We start from the raw sequence: 15,343 nt of genomic DNA, 5'->3' as shown, positions 1-15,343 counted from the left end.
AAAGCATTTAATTGTGATTTTCGTCATATATGTTTTAATTACCAGCAATTAAAGCATATCCTCTGGAAAATATTATTAGTTAATGTGCTAGACTAATAATAGAAGTTTTCTATGAGAGTTTTCGGAAAATATGGTTTGACATTTAAGTGGAAGTAGGAAAACTGAAATTAGGTACTTTAATGATAATATCTTGAGAATATCTTCGGTTTTGAAATTTCCTTGTTGTCCAAACAACTTTGGTTTATAAATACTTGAGTTTGTATTTCTTACAAACTATCCTAAGAGCCAGGAAAAATTCATTTCTTGTTGTTTTTGGTGGAGCCGTGTATCCGGAGAGGAAAGTACCCTAATTAGGTGAAATCTCTTTCGAACACTCGTTTAAAGATTTATGTGGGATCAAGAAGGCCCACTCAAACTAGATCAAAGTATTGACGGGATCTCTAAAACCATCTTCGGATCTAAAGACATGTAGAGATAATCCATTGTTAATAGACTCCATTTTGTGTGTGATTGATCACAATAGGATTCAAGTGTCGTTGTGCAGGTTATTGAAGGCAAAAGAATATTTTAATACAAAGAAAAATTCTTATTAGTTTTCGTACCTTGTGGATTTAGTGCACAAACCTTTATCGGCTGAGATCCAACTAGAATCAGTTTATCTTTGATAGATTTGATTGATTAGTTGCATGAGATCGGCATCGTTTTATAGTTTCTCTTTGAGATCTATATTGATTGATTGTGAATCTATAGTTTTATTATTTCGGTAATCAAAGGATAGATTGATCTAGCCATACAAAGGAGTCTATTAGATTAAACAGAAGAGCCTTTGTCAACAACTCACATATGATCCAAAGGACTTGCTATTCACGTGCGTGACTCTAGAAGTTGAGGGCTCGGGGATACCGAGGAAACTAAGTAGCTAGGGGTAGTCTGCTTGGTCTCAACTATACGAAGTTGGTATTAGATTTTGTATAGCGACTTAATTCTGAGAGTATCCGAAATTGTACAAGGTCCTGAGGTTTTTCTGCATTTGCGGCTTTCCTCGTTAACAAAATATTGATGTGCCATTTACTATTCCGTAATTATATCTGGTTTATATAATTTAAATTAAATTGCACTTGTACGTTAATTCGTAACACTTGATATTGATCTTATAGAGTTTCGATTATTACTGAACCTATTTTCAAATGATCACTTCGTTGGCGTATCGTCTCGATCTTGAATACATAGTCAATTACACATGTGATCTTGTTGTTGTATTGTATCGATCTCGTATCCATAGACGATCACACGAAGTGTGAACCAAATTTGTTGTATTGCCTCGACTTTGTCTATAGACGATCGCATTCGGTAAAGGACTTATAGGTGGATAATTAAAAGATTGTGGTGTATTTGGGTACCCTCGTCTTTTCATTCATAATTACCATGGTGGATGGAATAGAATTGCCACAACTATATCGGAGAAGTACAACTTCATGTCTAATTCATACATAATTAATTGATGTGTTTTGGTAGTCTGTTTTGCGTACCGTTTTGAGATAAAATTTTATATATAAAAAGTATATTATTTCATCATTAAATTATAATTGATGTTTAAAATTAATTAATTATATCAATGCACAACAAAGAAGTATATGACCCATGAATGGCTAAGGACCAGCTTAAGGATCACTACAAGATACCAACTTTTGTTGGTCGAAATCTGGATTAAAAGTGGAAGTTCGTATAAGGTGTTTTCTTGTAGTCTTTGAAGTTTGAAGTTCCAAAAGAATTCCCCCAAGACTAGTCCCAAGGTTGATTGTTCTTGTGAGGTATACTGGATTAGGTACCTCTACAGGTTACGAAGAGTATAAACCCTAATTGAATAATTTTCTAAGAAGCGTTACATATAGGAGGGAGATTTTCATCACCTTGATTGACATCTAAAATTTTCTTCGCAATTTTCATGATAATACTAAAGTTATACGACGTTGTCTCAGTAGATAAAATAGTAGGATAGTTAGTCATCACACACTTTTATCGATGAAGTCCTCGTAGATGTTTTCATTATTCTTCAGACTTCAATTTCCAAAGGTCATTTGGTAAATTCGGGTACTCAACTACCATGCTTTATTTCTAATCGGAAATTTACTTAAATAGGCTGTAAATTAATATGCAGTTTTGATCAACTAAATTTGATAACAATCTTGGCATACCAAAACTTGTGATTTTGATCGAGCGATGCTCTAACAAAGTGTAGACCTCTTACCTGATCTGAGTTTTCGGATTTGCCTTATTCAAAAATATATTCCTAAAATTATAAAAGAGACCGACTCACTTCTCGCTTCGTCCCTTTATGGGAGCGTTACCTCTTGCCAACCAATCTTCCTAAAGTAACAAAGCAAACTGACTCGCTTCTAGTTTCTTCCTTTTATGGTTACCCATCCTTAAACAGGGCAAACAAAGAGTCCTTTATTAAATAAGCGCATGAAAGAAAGTGACCTAAAAGGGCTTCAATTCTAAAAGGTCCAATGGTAAACGTACCACATGCTACTAGTACAATATATGCATACATGGATGAATAAAATGGATGAAAGCTTTAGGCTTACTCTTATCATCCTATTCAGTTCAACATATACGGCTAGCCACGTCACCTTGATTCATGGGCTAAGCGTTAAGGCGATTCAAGGTTGAATCAAGATAGCGCCTAATTCTTTTTTTATAGAAAAAGCTTAGGCTTATAAGGCACTAAGAAGCAAACACAACGGTAGGGATGGCATTGGTAGCAGAAGTGCTACTTAATCTGCCATCATAGTTTTTACATAATAAAGATAAATTGAAAGCATCCGTGTTTTGTTGTCTGGTAATAATACTAAGGTTGAGCAAAATAAAAGATACAGGGTGATGTCCTATATTTCTACTACTTTCTACTTCTTCTAGTTGATAGTTTCTTCTAGCTTGATAGCTAAGATGAAATCTTCCTGTGACTGCTTCATGATAGAGGAGTTTGAACTGAACTAGTGTCTCCATTGCCTCAGCTGATATAGTGACATTGGTATGGTGCAGTTCTTTGGACCACTGGAAAGCTAGTTATGCTCCTGCTGTTGTTCCCTCTGCTCCATAGTATCCTGAATGTCCTCTGGTTCCAGTAATGTTTCCTGCAATATCTGTCATTATTAGAGCAGTATAAAATACAGAGGTTTCAGGATCTTGTAGAGTGCAAATTTTGATGTTCTTCCCAAACTCAGCAGTGAAAGCCTGGGCGTAAGAAGTAATATTATGTTGAGATGTTGTATCTATTTCCTCTGGCAAGAGAGGAAAATTGTTTAAAATGTGTCCTTGCATATGATGTATTATTGTGAGTACACAAATGTTGTTTAATCCTGTGAGTGATGATTCCCACATTTGGCTGGATTTGGTTGAAAGTGAGATCACATCTCGCTTTCCATATATACCAGCAGGTTGTAGCATAGATGTTGCAGTTGGTGAAGATAGCGCCTAATGATTTGGCGCAAAAGGTTAAAGTCGTTGGATTTTAACTTTTAAAAGAAAAATCTGATGGTTCGAAATATATTGGGTGCATATAGCATAACCGTTAGATTTTAAGTTCGATAACAAATATAATGGGTTAGACCACATAAAGTAAAATTGTGTTGTGCCAAATCATTTGGCATCACAAAGTTGATTCAAAATCGCATTCTAACCATTGCTTGACCCGAACTTGAAACCAACACTTTTGGCCGCGCTTTTGGCTGTGAATGTCGAATTGTGAATCACCATAAGACTAAGCCTTGGAAGGTTCTTACGCTTTTAGGTTCACTTCTCTTCTCTGTGGTTCATTTGCGGCTCACTTTTAATGAACCCTTAAGAGGAACTTAAGGATTGAAGTCACTTGCCACGATTTTTCCCTTCACAGCCCATGGAAATTTTGATGCATGTCAGACCATATTTCTATTTTCTTTGAACAGGTTGGAGAGGTCATGCAATCACATACCATTACGAGTCCGTCATGGTATGTCTTTACATTCTCCTGACCCATGACTCATAACATGGTTATAAAAAATTGATTTTCATAAGATTTATAAATTACCTCCATAATGTTTTGAGCTCATTATCCACTATTATTGAGGTATGTTGAGGTTGAACTGCACTATATACCCCAAAACAAATCTTCGACAACAAACAAAAAGAAGAAAAAGGAAAACACAGGAATGAACTTGGTTATACTGAAGATCTAAAGCCAGGACAGGATTACAGGGAAGAAAGTAACTTCTAATTATAACATTACCGTTTGAACGATTTTTACATATAAACTATAACTGTTTTCTACATACAAACAAAACAAAAAAGTAAGGTTATCAAACGTGACGCGCTACTAGCCCTCTGCAGAAAGTAACCATGCAAGGTATTCAGAACCATAATTCAAGGCTGAGTCAGTGTGACTGGGTGGAACAACTCTCTTTCTTAGTAAAGTTTCTACATTTGGGCATGTCCTCTTTCGCCCTCCCTTTGCCCTAGCTTGGAAGTGTTTATCTGCCTCTTGGAAATCCCCCTGAAATTAAATGCATGGAGATTGTGAGATACCCGACTCAATGATTCCTTGAAACATTCCAGAAAATTAACTTTAAGAATTTAGTGATGCAATTGTCCATAAAACTTACATGGAGATAGACATGAGACCCAGATTTCTCATGGTTATCCCTCACGTGCTTGAAAGAAAACTTTTGACCGCAATCTGGAAACCGGCATGCAAATGGTCGAAGCTGGAGATGAACGGACTTGACATGCTGGTTGAGATTTGATTTCTGCAAGTGGATATACACAAAAACATTAAACATCAAAAATTGACATGGAAAACCAGTAGAACCGAAAATTTTCATGACAAGAAAACTGGATAACTCATCGAAAAGAAAAAGAAAAAGACATGTTACTATCTTACAGTTGCAAATGTGCATTCACAACCCTTGATGCTGCACTTTATCCTTTGAGTTGAGCCTGCAATTTCATGTCCACGCATATGCCGCTTCATATTTTTCTTCAACTGCTTGGTCCCACAAACCTCACAAAGAACATGTTTGTGGCATGATTGAACATGAGCCTTAAGGCAATCATTATTGGCAAAATATTTCATACAGTCAGGTTCACAGCATATTGCCTCAACAGACTCCAGTTTCACTGTTGTCATTAATCAAAAAATTATAGGACACCGGATTTTAACATAAACTCAAAGCCAGAGAAAAAAATAAGAAATAGAGACTTTTAAATCTTTGTGCAGCTTAAATTATATAAAAAGAAACTTGCCATGAGACTCTTCATGTTTCCTCAGCCTTGAGGCATACTTGAACACCTTCCCACATCCAATTTCTTGGCAAATATGTTGTGTTTGACCTTGACTATTAGAAGAAGAAGATCCTTCATCCTCATGCATATCCTCTATGTGACGCTTCACATTGCCTTTGTAAGCAAATTTCTGGTTGCAGCCCTCCACAGGACATGAGAATAGTTTCCCTTGGTGCTGGAGCAAGTGGCGATTCAGATGATCTTTCCTTCTGTAGCTTGAGTGGCAATCATTAACAGGGCAACTAAATGGCCTCTGCAAAGAATGAAAGAAAAGGAATACTGGGTTTAAACCTTGTCAAGGTGCGCAATCATACTTCAATTGTCAATTTGATTTTAATTTTACAAGTAAAAAACAAAATAAGACTCGAACCTCAAAAAGATTAAGCGGCGTGTAACCGAGCCTCACTTGATGGAGCTTCACAGGTGGTCCCCCAACCTGCTACTAATCCACTCATGTTCTCTTCGCATTTTGGAGTTTATTAGATGGATTCCAATGCTTCACACCATACATACATCAACAAGCTTTTAATGGAATATTGACCATTAAAAAATCTATACCCTGCAAAATCACTTTCTTTTAAATCACTTGGATACCATAAATATCAACAGAGAGCAACAAAGCCACAGTTACCAATCACAGTTCGGTACAAGGTGGCCAACTACGATCACTAAACCCTAACATGATAAAGCTAAACCCTGACATGATAAAGTTTATATACCTCGAGCGAATGGCACTGCATATGTTGTTTCAAGTGAGCTGGCTTTCGAAAACTAGCGCCACACTCTTCACAGGTATTATTTGGTTTGGCCTCTTCTTTTTCGTCAATTTCCATCTTTTCAATTTCTTCCTGAATTAAACACAAATTACAAACATTACAATAAGCTCGGGAATTCGTCAAGTCAATCTGGGATATAGTCGAGTGAGAAACCCAATTCTATAAAAACTTAAAACAGAGTAATCAGTTTGACAAATCAATCTACGGTTACTTCAACAAGTAAAATCTTGAATAACTAAGGAAAAACTTTTAATGAACATTCAATATTTCCAACCACAGGCAAACAACTTAAGCATAAGAATCAGTTCGATATATAAAGAGAGTAAGATAGGAGGAAAACAACTTTGTGGTGATTCTGAAGATGAGATGCGATTAGAGATTTCTTAGACCTGCAAATTCCACAATTCACAATAAAAACGTCTGATATCTTTACGCTTTTCTTTCTTTTCTATTTCAACTCCACCTTCTTCCATCTTCTCCTTAGATTTCAACACTCTAACTCTCCCTCCGTCTCTCTCTCTCTCTAGGTTTTTTATTCAGGAGTTGTACAGCGGCGGGGATGAAATGAGATAAAAAAAAGCCACTCCCATGTCTCCAGCGTATTATATAGCCTGGCAAAACTAGGGCATTGTCGATTACCAAAAAAAAAGAAAAAAAAAAAGAAAAAGAAAAAAAACTAGAATAGTCCAAATTAGGGGTGTCAACGGGTCCGGGTCCTCCCGGGTGTCACTAGACCCGGACCCGGACCCTACTTATAATGGTCGGGTCCGGTTCCTAACGGTTCCGGGTCCGGTTCCTAAACTTGTGGACCCAGAATCGGACCCGTTTAAATACCCGGGTACCCGTCGGTTCCGGGTACCCATTGGGTCTTAATAAAACTATTTAAAAAACCTCAAAAACTTAATATATTTCTCTTTTTGGCTTGGATTTAAGTAATTTTTTATAAAAATTTATTATTATTTCTTATTAATGTACTAAATAAAGGTTAAATGTAAGAGAAAAATTTTAAATGAGTAAAATATCAAAGCTAAAACTAGCAAAAATACTTGTAATTTTGCTAAAAACATGAATAAAAGAATGAATAAACGGGTACCCGATACCCGCGGGTACCCGATACCCGCGGGTACCCAACGGGTATTACCCGTTTGGACCCGTTTAAATTCGGGTCCAATCGGGTAATTACCCGCCGGGTCCTAAGTAGCTAATGGGTCCAACTTTAGGACCCGGAACCGGACCCAAATATACCGGGTCCGGTTCCGGGTCCGGGTAATGGGTACCCATTGACAGCCCTAGTCCAAATAGTCGCCAAACGCCAAGACACTGAAGTAGAACCAAGGTTTGAAAAACCGGTCACGTTTTAGGTAACGGGTCACGTTTATAACGCGTTTTGACGGGTGTGAATACATTTGGGTTAAAAAACGTGTTATTTAAGGAAAAAACGGATTATTTAGAAGAAAAAAATACGTTTTTATATAAAAAAAAATGATATGAAATTCATATCTAACGGTTTTAACGTGCGTGAAAACGTTATAACGAGTCTAAAAAACATTGTTATTAAGCTTTTTCTTTCTTTTTTATCCGTCCCTAAAATTTTGTCTCACTAAGAGATGACCTATATCATTAAAAAATGGAATATTTCTAAAACAATCCTTTTAATTGATTATTGTTAGTATACGAAATATGTATAATTTGATAGTCATGTTCATATCCGTGTAGTGGGTGTTTTAAAATGCTTTTCAATGATATAAAATTTATGAATATACGTAGTATAGTTTAAGTCGTCAAGAAATAAATTGTTTTTAAATTTTACTAATAATATAGGTATTCGTAAAAAATAGTTAAAAATACTCCTCGGTCTTATCTCCTTTTTGTCTTTAAGAATTATGTAAACTTGAGCTAGGTCACCTATTAAGGAAGGAGGTAGTAGATTTTTTTTAAATCTTTTTAGTATTTTTACTATACAAATATACAATAGTTTGATAAAATTTGTGATGGTGAATTATACCATTAAAATTTTGTCGCCGGTGTAATAAAATATATGCAAAAAAAAAGTTAAAAACAAGAATATAACTATTGTAATAGAAGTACATATGCCAAAAGGTTTGCAACAAATTTTATTGCAATAAAAAATATCATTGATCAGAGTAACGCTATCGAGAGCCTCTGTCTGGACAAAGAATTTCTGAAATTGGTAGAGGCAAAAACTAACCAAGCTAGAGACGTGAAGAATATTATTTCAAATGACATGTTCTGGACGACGTGTCGAAATGCGTGCATAATGGTTGGTTCTTTATTGAAAATGGTTTGTTTCTTGAACTCAGACAAAACCACCATGGATTATTTGTTCCATGCACTTGCTACATGTGTGGAAACTATACACATGAGTTTGGGATCAAATCGAAATGCTTCTATCGTGGGTGTAGTAAAAAAAACAATGGAAAAGTCAGTTGAGTTCTCCTTTTCATGCTGCAGCGTATTTTGTCAATCCTTATTACATCTTTAACCCAGCAACCAATCTCATCAATAATGAAATTTCCGAGCCCCAAATTTGTCTTACTGAAGTTATATCAAAAATGGTTATTGGCCTGCAAGAACAAGCAAAATGCATGTTAGATGTACAAAACTACTAATACTATTTCCATATATGTTTAATTAAGTAATTTGAATTTCTCGTAACAATTGTACTTTTCTTTGTAGGCGAGAAGCATGCGAGTGATGCAAGGTCAATTTGCATCACAATCAGCACGTATTGTGGCCCAACATGGTGATCCTGTAAGTTGGTGGTTATCTTATGGTGTTGAGTATCCATCCCTTCAGAAGATTGCAGTAAAGATATTAAGTCAAACAAACACATCATCTGGATCAGAGAGGAATTGGAATGTGTTTGAAAGAATCCATAACAAACTACGCAATCGTTTACTTTCATCGAGAATAAATGATCTGGTGTTTGTTCAGTACAATTTGAAGTTGGAGCAACAAAAAATTAAAGGCAAAGCAAAGCGACATAACATAGATATTCACGACGTTCATAGTCTACTGGGGGATGACAATATGGTTGACTGGATGACGGGAGAAGAAGAAACACCAGTTTTACCTCAATAAGAACAATGGTTAAATATGCTAGTAAAGGAAGTCGTTAATAATCCAGATCCTGTCCCTCTACCATACAACTGTCACGATCCCGAAGTTGAAATCTCATATGAAAGGTTACCGGTGAGTGACTTTATTTATGACTTTGGTAATCTTTCATTGGAGACAATACACAAGGTTATGAGAACGTGACTCCATAATGATTCTGTTACACTGCCGATCGCTCTAACCATGGTGTTCAACATATGAACGAAGGATATAATTCTAATATTGATAACAATAATGAAGTAGGTAACAATGATGATGATGATGATGATGATGATGATGATGATGATGATGATGAAGGCTATAATGAAGATGATACTTATGCGAACGAAGACAACCAGTATCCCCATGACGATGACTATGATGAGGAAAGGAATCCCCGAGAAAATGGAAAATATATGAATAAATCGAAAAAAGATGGTGGTCGTAGTTGGTTCGCGTAGCTTTTTAAATGATGAACACTAGTTTAATAATTTTATGTTTTTTAAATTTGAAGTTTTTAATCATGTAGTTTACTTTCACTGTATTATTTTAAAATTTTAATTTTAAGTTTTAATCTTTCAATCCAGAGAAAGAAAAAAAACTCAAAAAAATTGTAAGAAAGTTATTTACACGTTTACGACATGCGTGATAATGGGAAAACAGTTATAAAAAAAACGCACGTTAAAATGTTATTTAGAAGAACAAAACATTCGAACTAAGTTTAGAAAAACGGTTTTAACGTGTGTGAAAATGGAACAAACGGTCCTAAAAAATTGTCGTTATTTCCTATTTATCGGCATTATATAGGCACAAGGTTCGGGACCCTCACGGCCACGACATATGGGTATGACTTTTTTAACGGACGTTTTTTCCAAGAAAAAAAAATAGGTGTTTTTCAAACCACGAGTAGAACTGCATAAAACATTACTCTTTCAGTCCAAGGTATATTTTTTACTTGTCCAAAAATTCGTGGTGTACCGCTCAAATGGACACCTCTCAAACCTCAGCGTGATTGCCCCCCAAAACTGATTCCCTACAAATCGCCATAGCATGAGGCCCACTCTTGTGCGAGTACACCCACTGTCAAATAGATCGGCAAAGTTATAATTTCAAAGCTATTTTTGACAAATAATATATCCCTATTAATGTTGCATAGGTATCACAACATGACTTTTAATCCTCTTTGTAATCAGCGACGGGATAATTACTCCAATTTAACAAATATCGGTTTTGTATAGGATATATGTTTTATATTGGTTTATTCTTTATCACCTACTCATCTTCTTCTCTTCAAACACCATGGATGAGGATATTCTAGCCAGGGCCAGTCATGATGGATAAGAAGGACAATCCCCACTTTGGGGAAACAAATAGTGGGGGCAACAAAAGAGACCTTGCATATCTGGGGTGTTATGTCTAATAAATAGTATCAAGGGACCTATACACTGTTTATACAAGATATAAAGTTAGAATTAACAGTGTTAATTAGGACTTAAATGGTTTTGCACGAGATGTTTTCTACTTTCTTATTGTATATTATTTTTGTTTTGGATAATCTTTAGGACCAGGTTAAACTAAATGTAATCTTACTTTTTGTATTTTTTATTTGTGTTCTTCAGTTTTTCTTATACTTATTGAAATCTGATTATCATTGATTCAAATCAAGAGTACAAAGCACGATTTGGCTAAGTTAGCTCATGTAAGTGGTGGTCTAAATTTACTCTTACAATAAATAAATTTGCGGTTGTTATTCTCTCATTAAAAAAGTCATAAAAGCAAATACTTTTAGAAGGACAATTTTTTTTTGGTACTGAAACAGTTCTGTGCTCGAGCGTTGAAGAAAACTTAGCAACAAAAACCAAAAAGTGTATCAATCTTCTTGTCTTCATTCGAATCACAATCATTCGTATTGGATTCCCTGGGGCATTGAAAAATATCTGCAATTATTCATGAGGTTCAACAACATAAATAAATTGTTAAAGAAGGTTTATTCATGTTCAGTAGATGTTTGAAGATTAAATTAGGAAGTGAGCTTTTTTTATTATGGGTTTGTTTATGACTATGAGTATGATTTAAATTTCAATTTGGTGTTTTTATTTACAGGATTCCCACATTGGATAGTTCCGCGATGAATCTGATCCTGGTTTTTGAGATGTGCACACCACTGAAAGAACTGTGTTGATCACAAGGAATCTTAGGTGTAGCTTAATCAGTTTTCTTTTATGACTTCATTTTTTGAGAAACATCTCGAAACTATATTGTGCTCATGAAGGATTCAAATGGACATCCTAAATCTATGTTTCATTTTTAGATTGTTGCTCAATTTGTTATAATGGATGGTCATTATATTATTTTGATCTTACATTTCAAAATTTAATCACCCATGAGCTGTCGTGAATCCATAAACCTTTTTTTTTAGTCTTTATCTTTCACAGTTTGTTCAAGGAATTTTATTGATGTCTCAAAATTCACCGGATGCATTCATGAAAGCTAGGCTTGAATCTCCAAATTTTTTTTGGCTTTTTGTTTGCGATTTGTTTGTTTGATGTCATTATGAATTTTAGGGTTTCATTATATAAGCTAAAACCAACTAGGCTTTGATTGGATTGTCTTCGGCTGCATGTTAAGTGTTTTTTTAAAGATACAAAGAACTATCTAGGGTTTAATATTCAGTTTATGATTTCGGGATCGAAGCAGCATTAATATAAGTTTTTTATTTTGTAGCTAGAATTCAATCATGCATGTCAAGTTTCAGTAGTTTGTTCTTCAAACTCATATCTTTTAATATACTGATTTACATATCCAAACCATTTCGGAGTGGTTGAAGCAGTAACAAAAAAAATTTGTCTACACTGAAGATCACTTCATACCAATGAGTCCATGTCCTCTTTGTAAGTTTTAATCTCCCAATTTATATCCTTTTTACACATTTCCATCGAAATTAGATACTTAGTTTTTGAATTTTCCCAATGTGATCGCTCATATCCCAGATGGTGTTACATGGTTGTTAAGTGGAAGAAGCATGGGAATTTTAATGTAAGCAGTTGGACACGTTGCAGTTGATTCAGAGAAAAGAAAGCAAACAAAAATGCAGTAAGTCGATCTTTATCCTTTTATATCCATTATGATTTAATGTTAACGGTTTTTTTTTCTTCCGGAAAGTCCATCAGTTCCACAAAACTTCCATGCTAGCAGTTTACCTTCATGGTTTGGCATTATTTTTTCGGTTGTTATGTATGAATTATGACTTTGCACGAGGTCCGAAACACTCCTTTAAATGTTTGTTAGTGTTTTGGGTAAACAAAATTTTGGGTCATCCACCACAAACCCTATCTTTTCTTATGGGTACTAGATCTTCTTTATGAGAACCGAACTTGAGTATTTTAGTTGAGTAAAACCATTGCACTTGATAGCGGTCTAAACCAAACTGCAGTGGTAATTTGTGATTTGGTTCATCACCTTGATCCTTGGTGAAAACACTGGGGGTACCAAAATACACCACCAAATTTTTCGTTGGAAATCTGTATGGACAAACTCAACAAAACTCTGAGAGTAAAAACTCAATCAAGGAAAGTGTCTTGAGTTATATCTCTATCTCTCATATGATTAGAACGTTTACAGAATTGAATCCGTGAACCTAATCTCAAAAAGAGTTCTTGGATGGTACCAAAGACCAATATCCAAGGATCAATCAAGTCTTATCCAACAAATAAGTTTGGACCTATCTATTGTGATTGATCAACGCATAACCTGTGATATTGATAAATAATATAATGCGGAAAAAGAAATAACACGAACACCAGATATTTTGTTAACGAGGAAACCGCAAATGCATAAAAACCCAGGGACATTGTCCAGATTGAACATCAAATTGTATTAAGATGCTACAGACACTAGCCTACTACCAATTAACTTCGTATGAAATGTAGTTGAGCCCTAAAGGTATCCCATTGATTAAGGTACAGTCGCGCTCCTTACGCCTCTTGAATCCCAGCAGGACTCCGCGTAATTGATTCCCTTAGATGATGTCACACCAACTAAGAGTTGCTTCAACTCAATTGAAGACTTTAAACCAAATTTACCACCCACAGATTAAGCCTATAATTGATTTCCTAATTTACGATCGAAACGGATGATCAGATCAAAAGTAAGATCAAGGTAATAGAAATCAATAACAACTTGACAAAGTCTGGCTATCCTCAAAATCCAAACTTATGCAACCCGAAGTGAAGCCTAGATTATTATTCACCTCACAAGTATAAATTTGCAGAATCATAAAGGTTGAAACGAAAAGAACTCTGTGATTTCTTTTTATCTTGTTCAAGTGATAAATCAATAATCGAACAAGATCAGGATACTCAAGTCATCAAGATAAAAGATAATTGAACCTGTCTTCATGAATCCCAATGAAGTCTTTGATAGTCGCTAAACCCTAAAAGGGTTTCTTGAGAGGACGACTCTAGATACAACTACGACACACCAAACAGTAGTGACAGGATTCAAAGATCCCAGTTGCCAAGAGTTCCTTTTATATAGAGTTCAAAGCATAGGTTGCTTTAGGTTTAAGCTGAGATATCTTTGGAACCAAGCAAACTGAAAAAGCGGGGGTCTATCAACCTCACCCAATATTTCACTTAGCAATATGTATGGACTAACTCCAATATACTTTCAGGAGAATCAACTAGACAGTCAGACTCAATCTTAATAAAAAGTATATCAAAGAGTTATATCTCAATCTCTCAATTCAATTTGCAATCAAACACATAAGAATTTGCGAGACTGATTGAATATAATAGAAATAACTTGAATGGTACCAAAGACCAATGTTCAAGGAACAATCAATTTCAATAAACAATCAAAAGTTGGATTTACCAATTGATCGATTCAACGCACAACCTGTGGTATTTCAATTATATAACAAAATATAATGCGGAAAATAAATAACACGGACACCAGAAGTCTTGTTAAGGAGAAAACCGCAAATGCAGAAAAACTCCGGGACCTAGTCCAGATTTGAACCAACACTGTATTAAGCCGCTACAGACACTAGCCTACTACAAAGCTAACTTCGGTCTGGACTGTAGGTGAACACTAATCAATCTCACACATCACACTGATTCAATGTACAGTTGCATTCCTTACGTCTCTGATACCAGCAGGATACTACGCACTTGATTCCCTTGGTTGATCTCACCCACAACTAAGAGTTGCTACGACCCAAAATCGAAGACTTGATAAACAAATTTGTCTCACACAGAAAAGTCAATTGAATAGATAAATCCGTCTCCCACATATATACCTATGAGTTTTTGTTCTGTCTTTTGATAAATCAAGGTGAACAAGAACCAATTGATTACCCGGACTTATATTCCTGAAGAACAACTTAGTATTCTCAATCACCTTACAATAATCTTAATCGATTAATGAAACAAGTTATTGTGGAATCACAAACGATGAGATGAAGGTGTTTGTGACTATTTTTCTATCTTGCATATCGGAGATAAAAATCTCTAACCAATATTCTTACGATTGCACTCAATCATGATAGAAACCAGCAGGATCAGATCACACAACTATATATAAAATAGTTGGGTATGGCTTCACAATCCAAATGAAGTCTTCAAGTCGTTAACCTACAAGGTTTCGCGAAAAACCTAAGGTTAAAGGAGAACCGGCTCTAGTTTATACAACTAGTATCACACATGAGGTGTGGGGATTAGGTTTCCCAATTGCTAGAGTTCTCCTTTATATAGATTTCAAATCAGGGTTTGCAATCTAAGTTACCTTGGTAACAAAGCATTAATTATTCACCGTTAGATGAAAACCTTATTAGATTCAAGCTAATATCTTTCAACCCTTAGATCGAACTTAGCTTGTTATACATAAATGAATTTCACCTTCATTTAGGTTCGAGTAACCGTACCTAAACATGTACACTTAGACGGTTCAACAATAGTTAACCAATGGTTAGCCATATGAGCACTTTTATATCAACCTTATTCATTTTCACCATAACTAGTCCAACTGACTCAAATGAACTGGTTTGAGAGTTTTTCAATTGCTTAGATCTCATAGAAGTATATAAGACACAAGAAGCAAAATCGATTTTGATTCACTCAAGTCAATTCATG

The 15,343-nt window shown here is 35.3% G+C and overlaps 1 pseudogene; it reads right to left on the bottom strand.

The window, feature by feature from the left end:
* Positions 1-4,181: 4,181 nt before the first annotated feature.
* LOC113321203 lies at positions 4,182-6,645 on the bottom strand (annotated as a pseudogene).
* Positions 6,646-15,343: the final 8,698 nt, after the last annotated feature.

Source organism: Papaver somniferum, chromosome 11 (genome assembly GCF_003573695.1).
Source record: "Papaver somniferum cultivar HN1 chromosome 11, ASM357369v1, whole genome shotgun sequence".
Lineage (NCBI taxonomy): Eukaryota > Viridiplantae > Streptophyta > Magnoliopsida > Ranunculales > Papaveraceae > Papaver > Papaver somniferum.
Note: the sequence above shows the minus strand (reverse complement) of the source record. Positions and strands in the feature narration are given on the sequence as shown.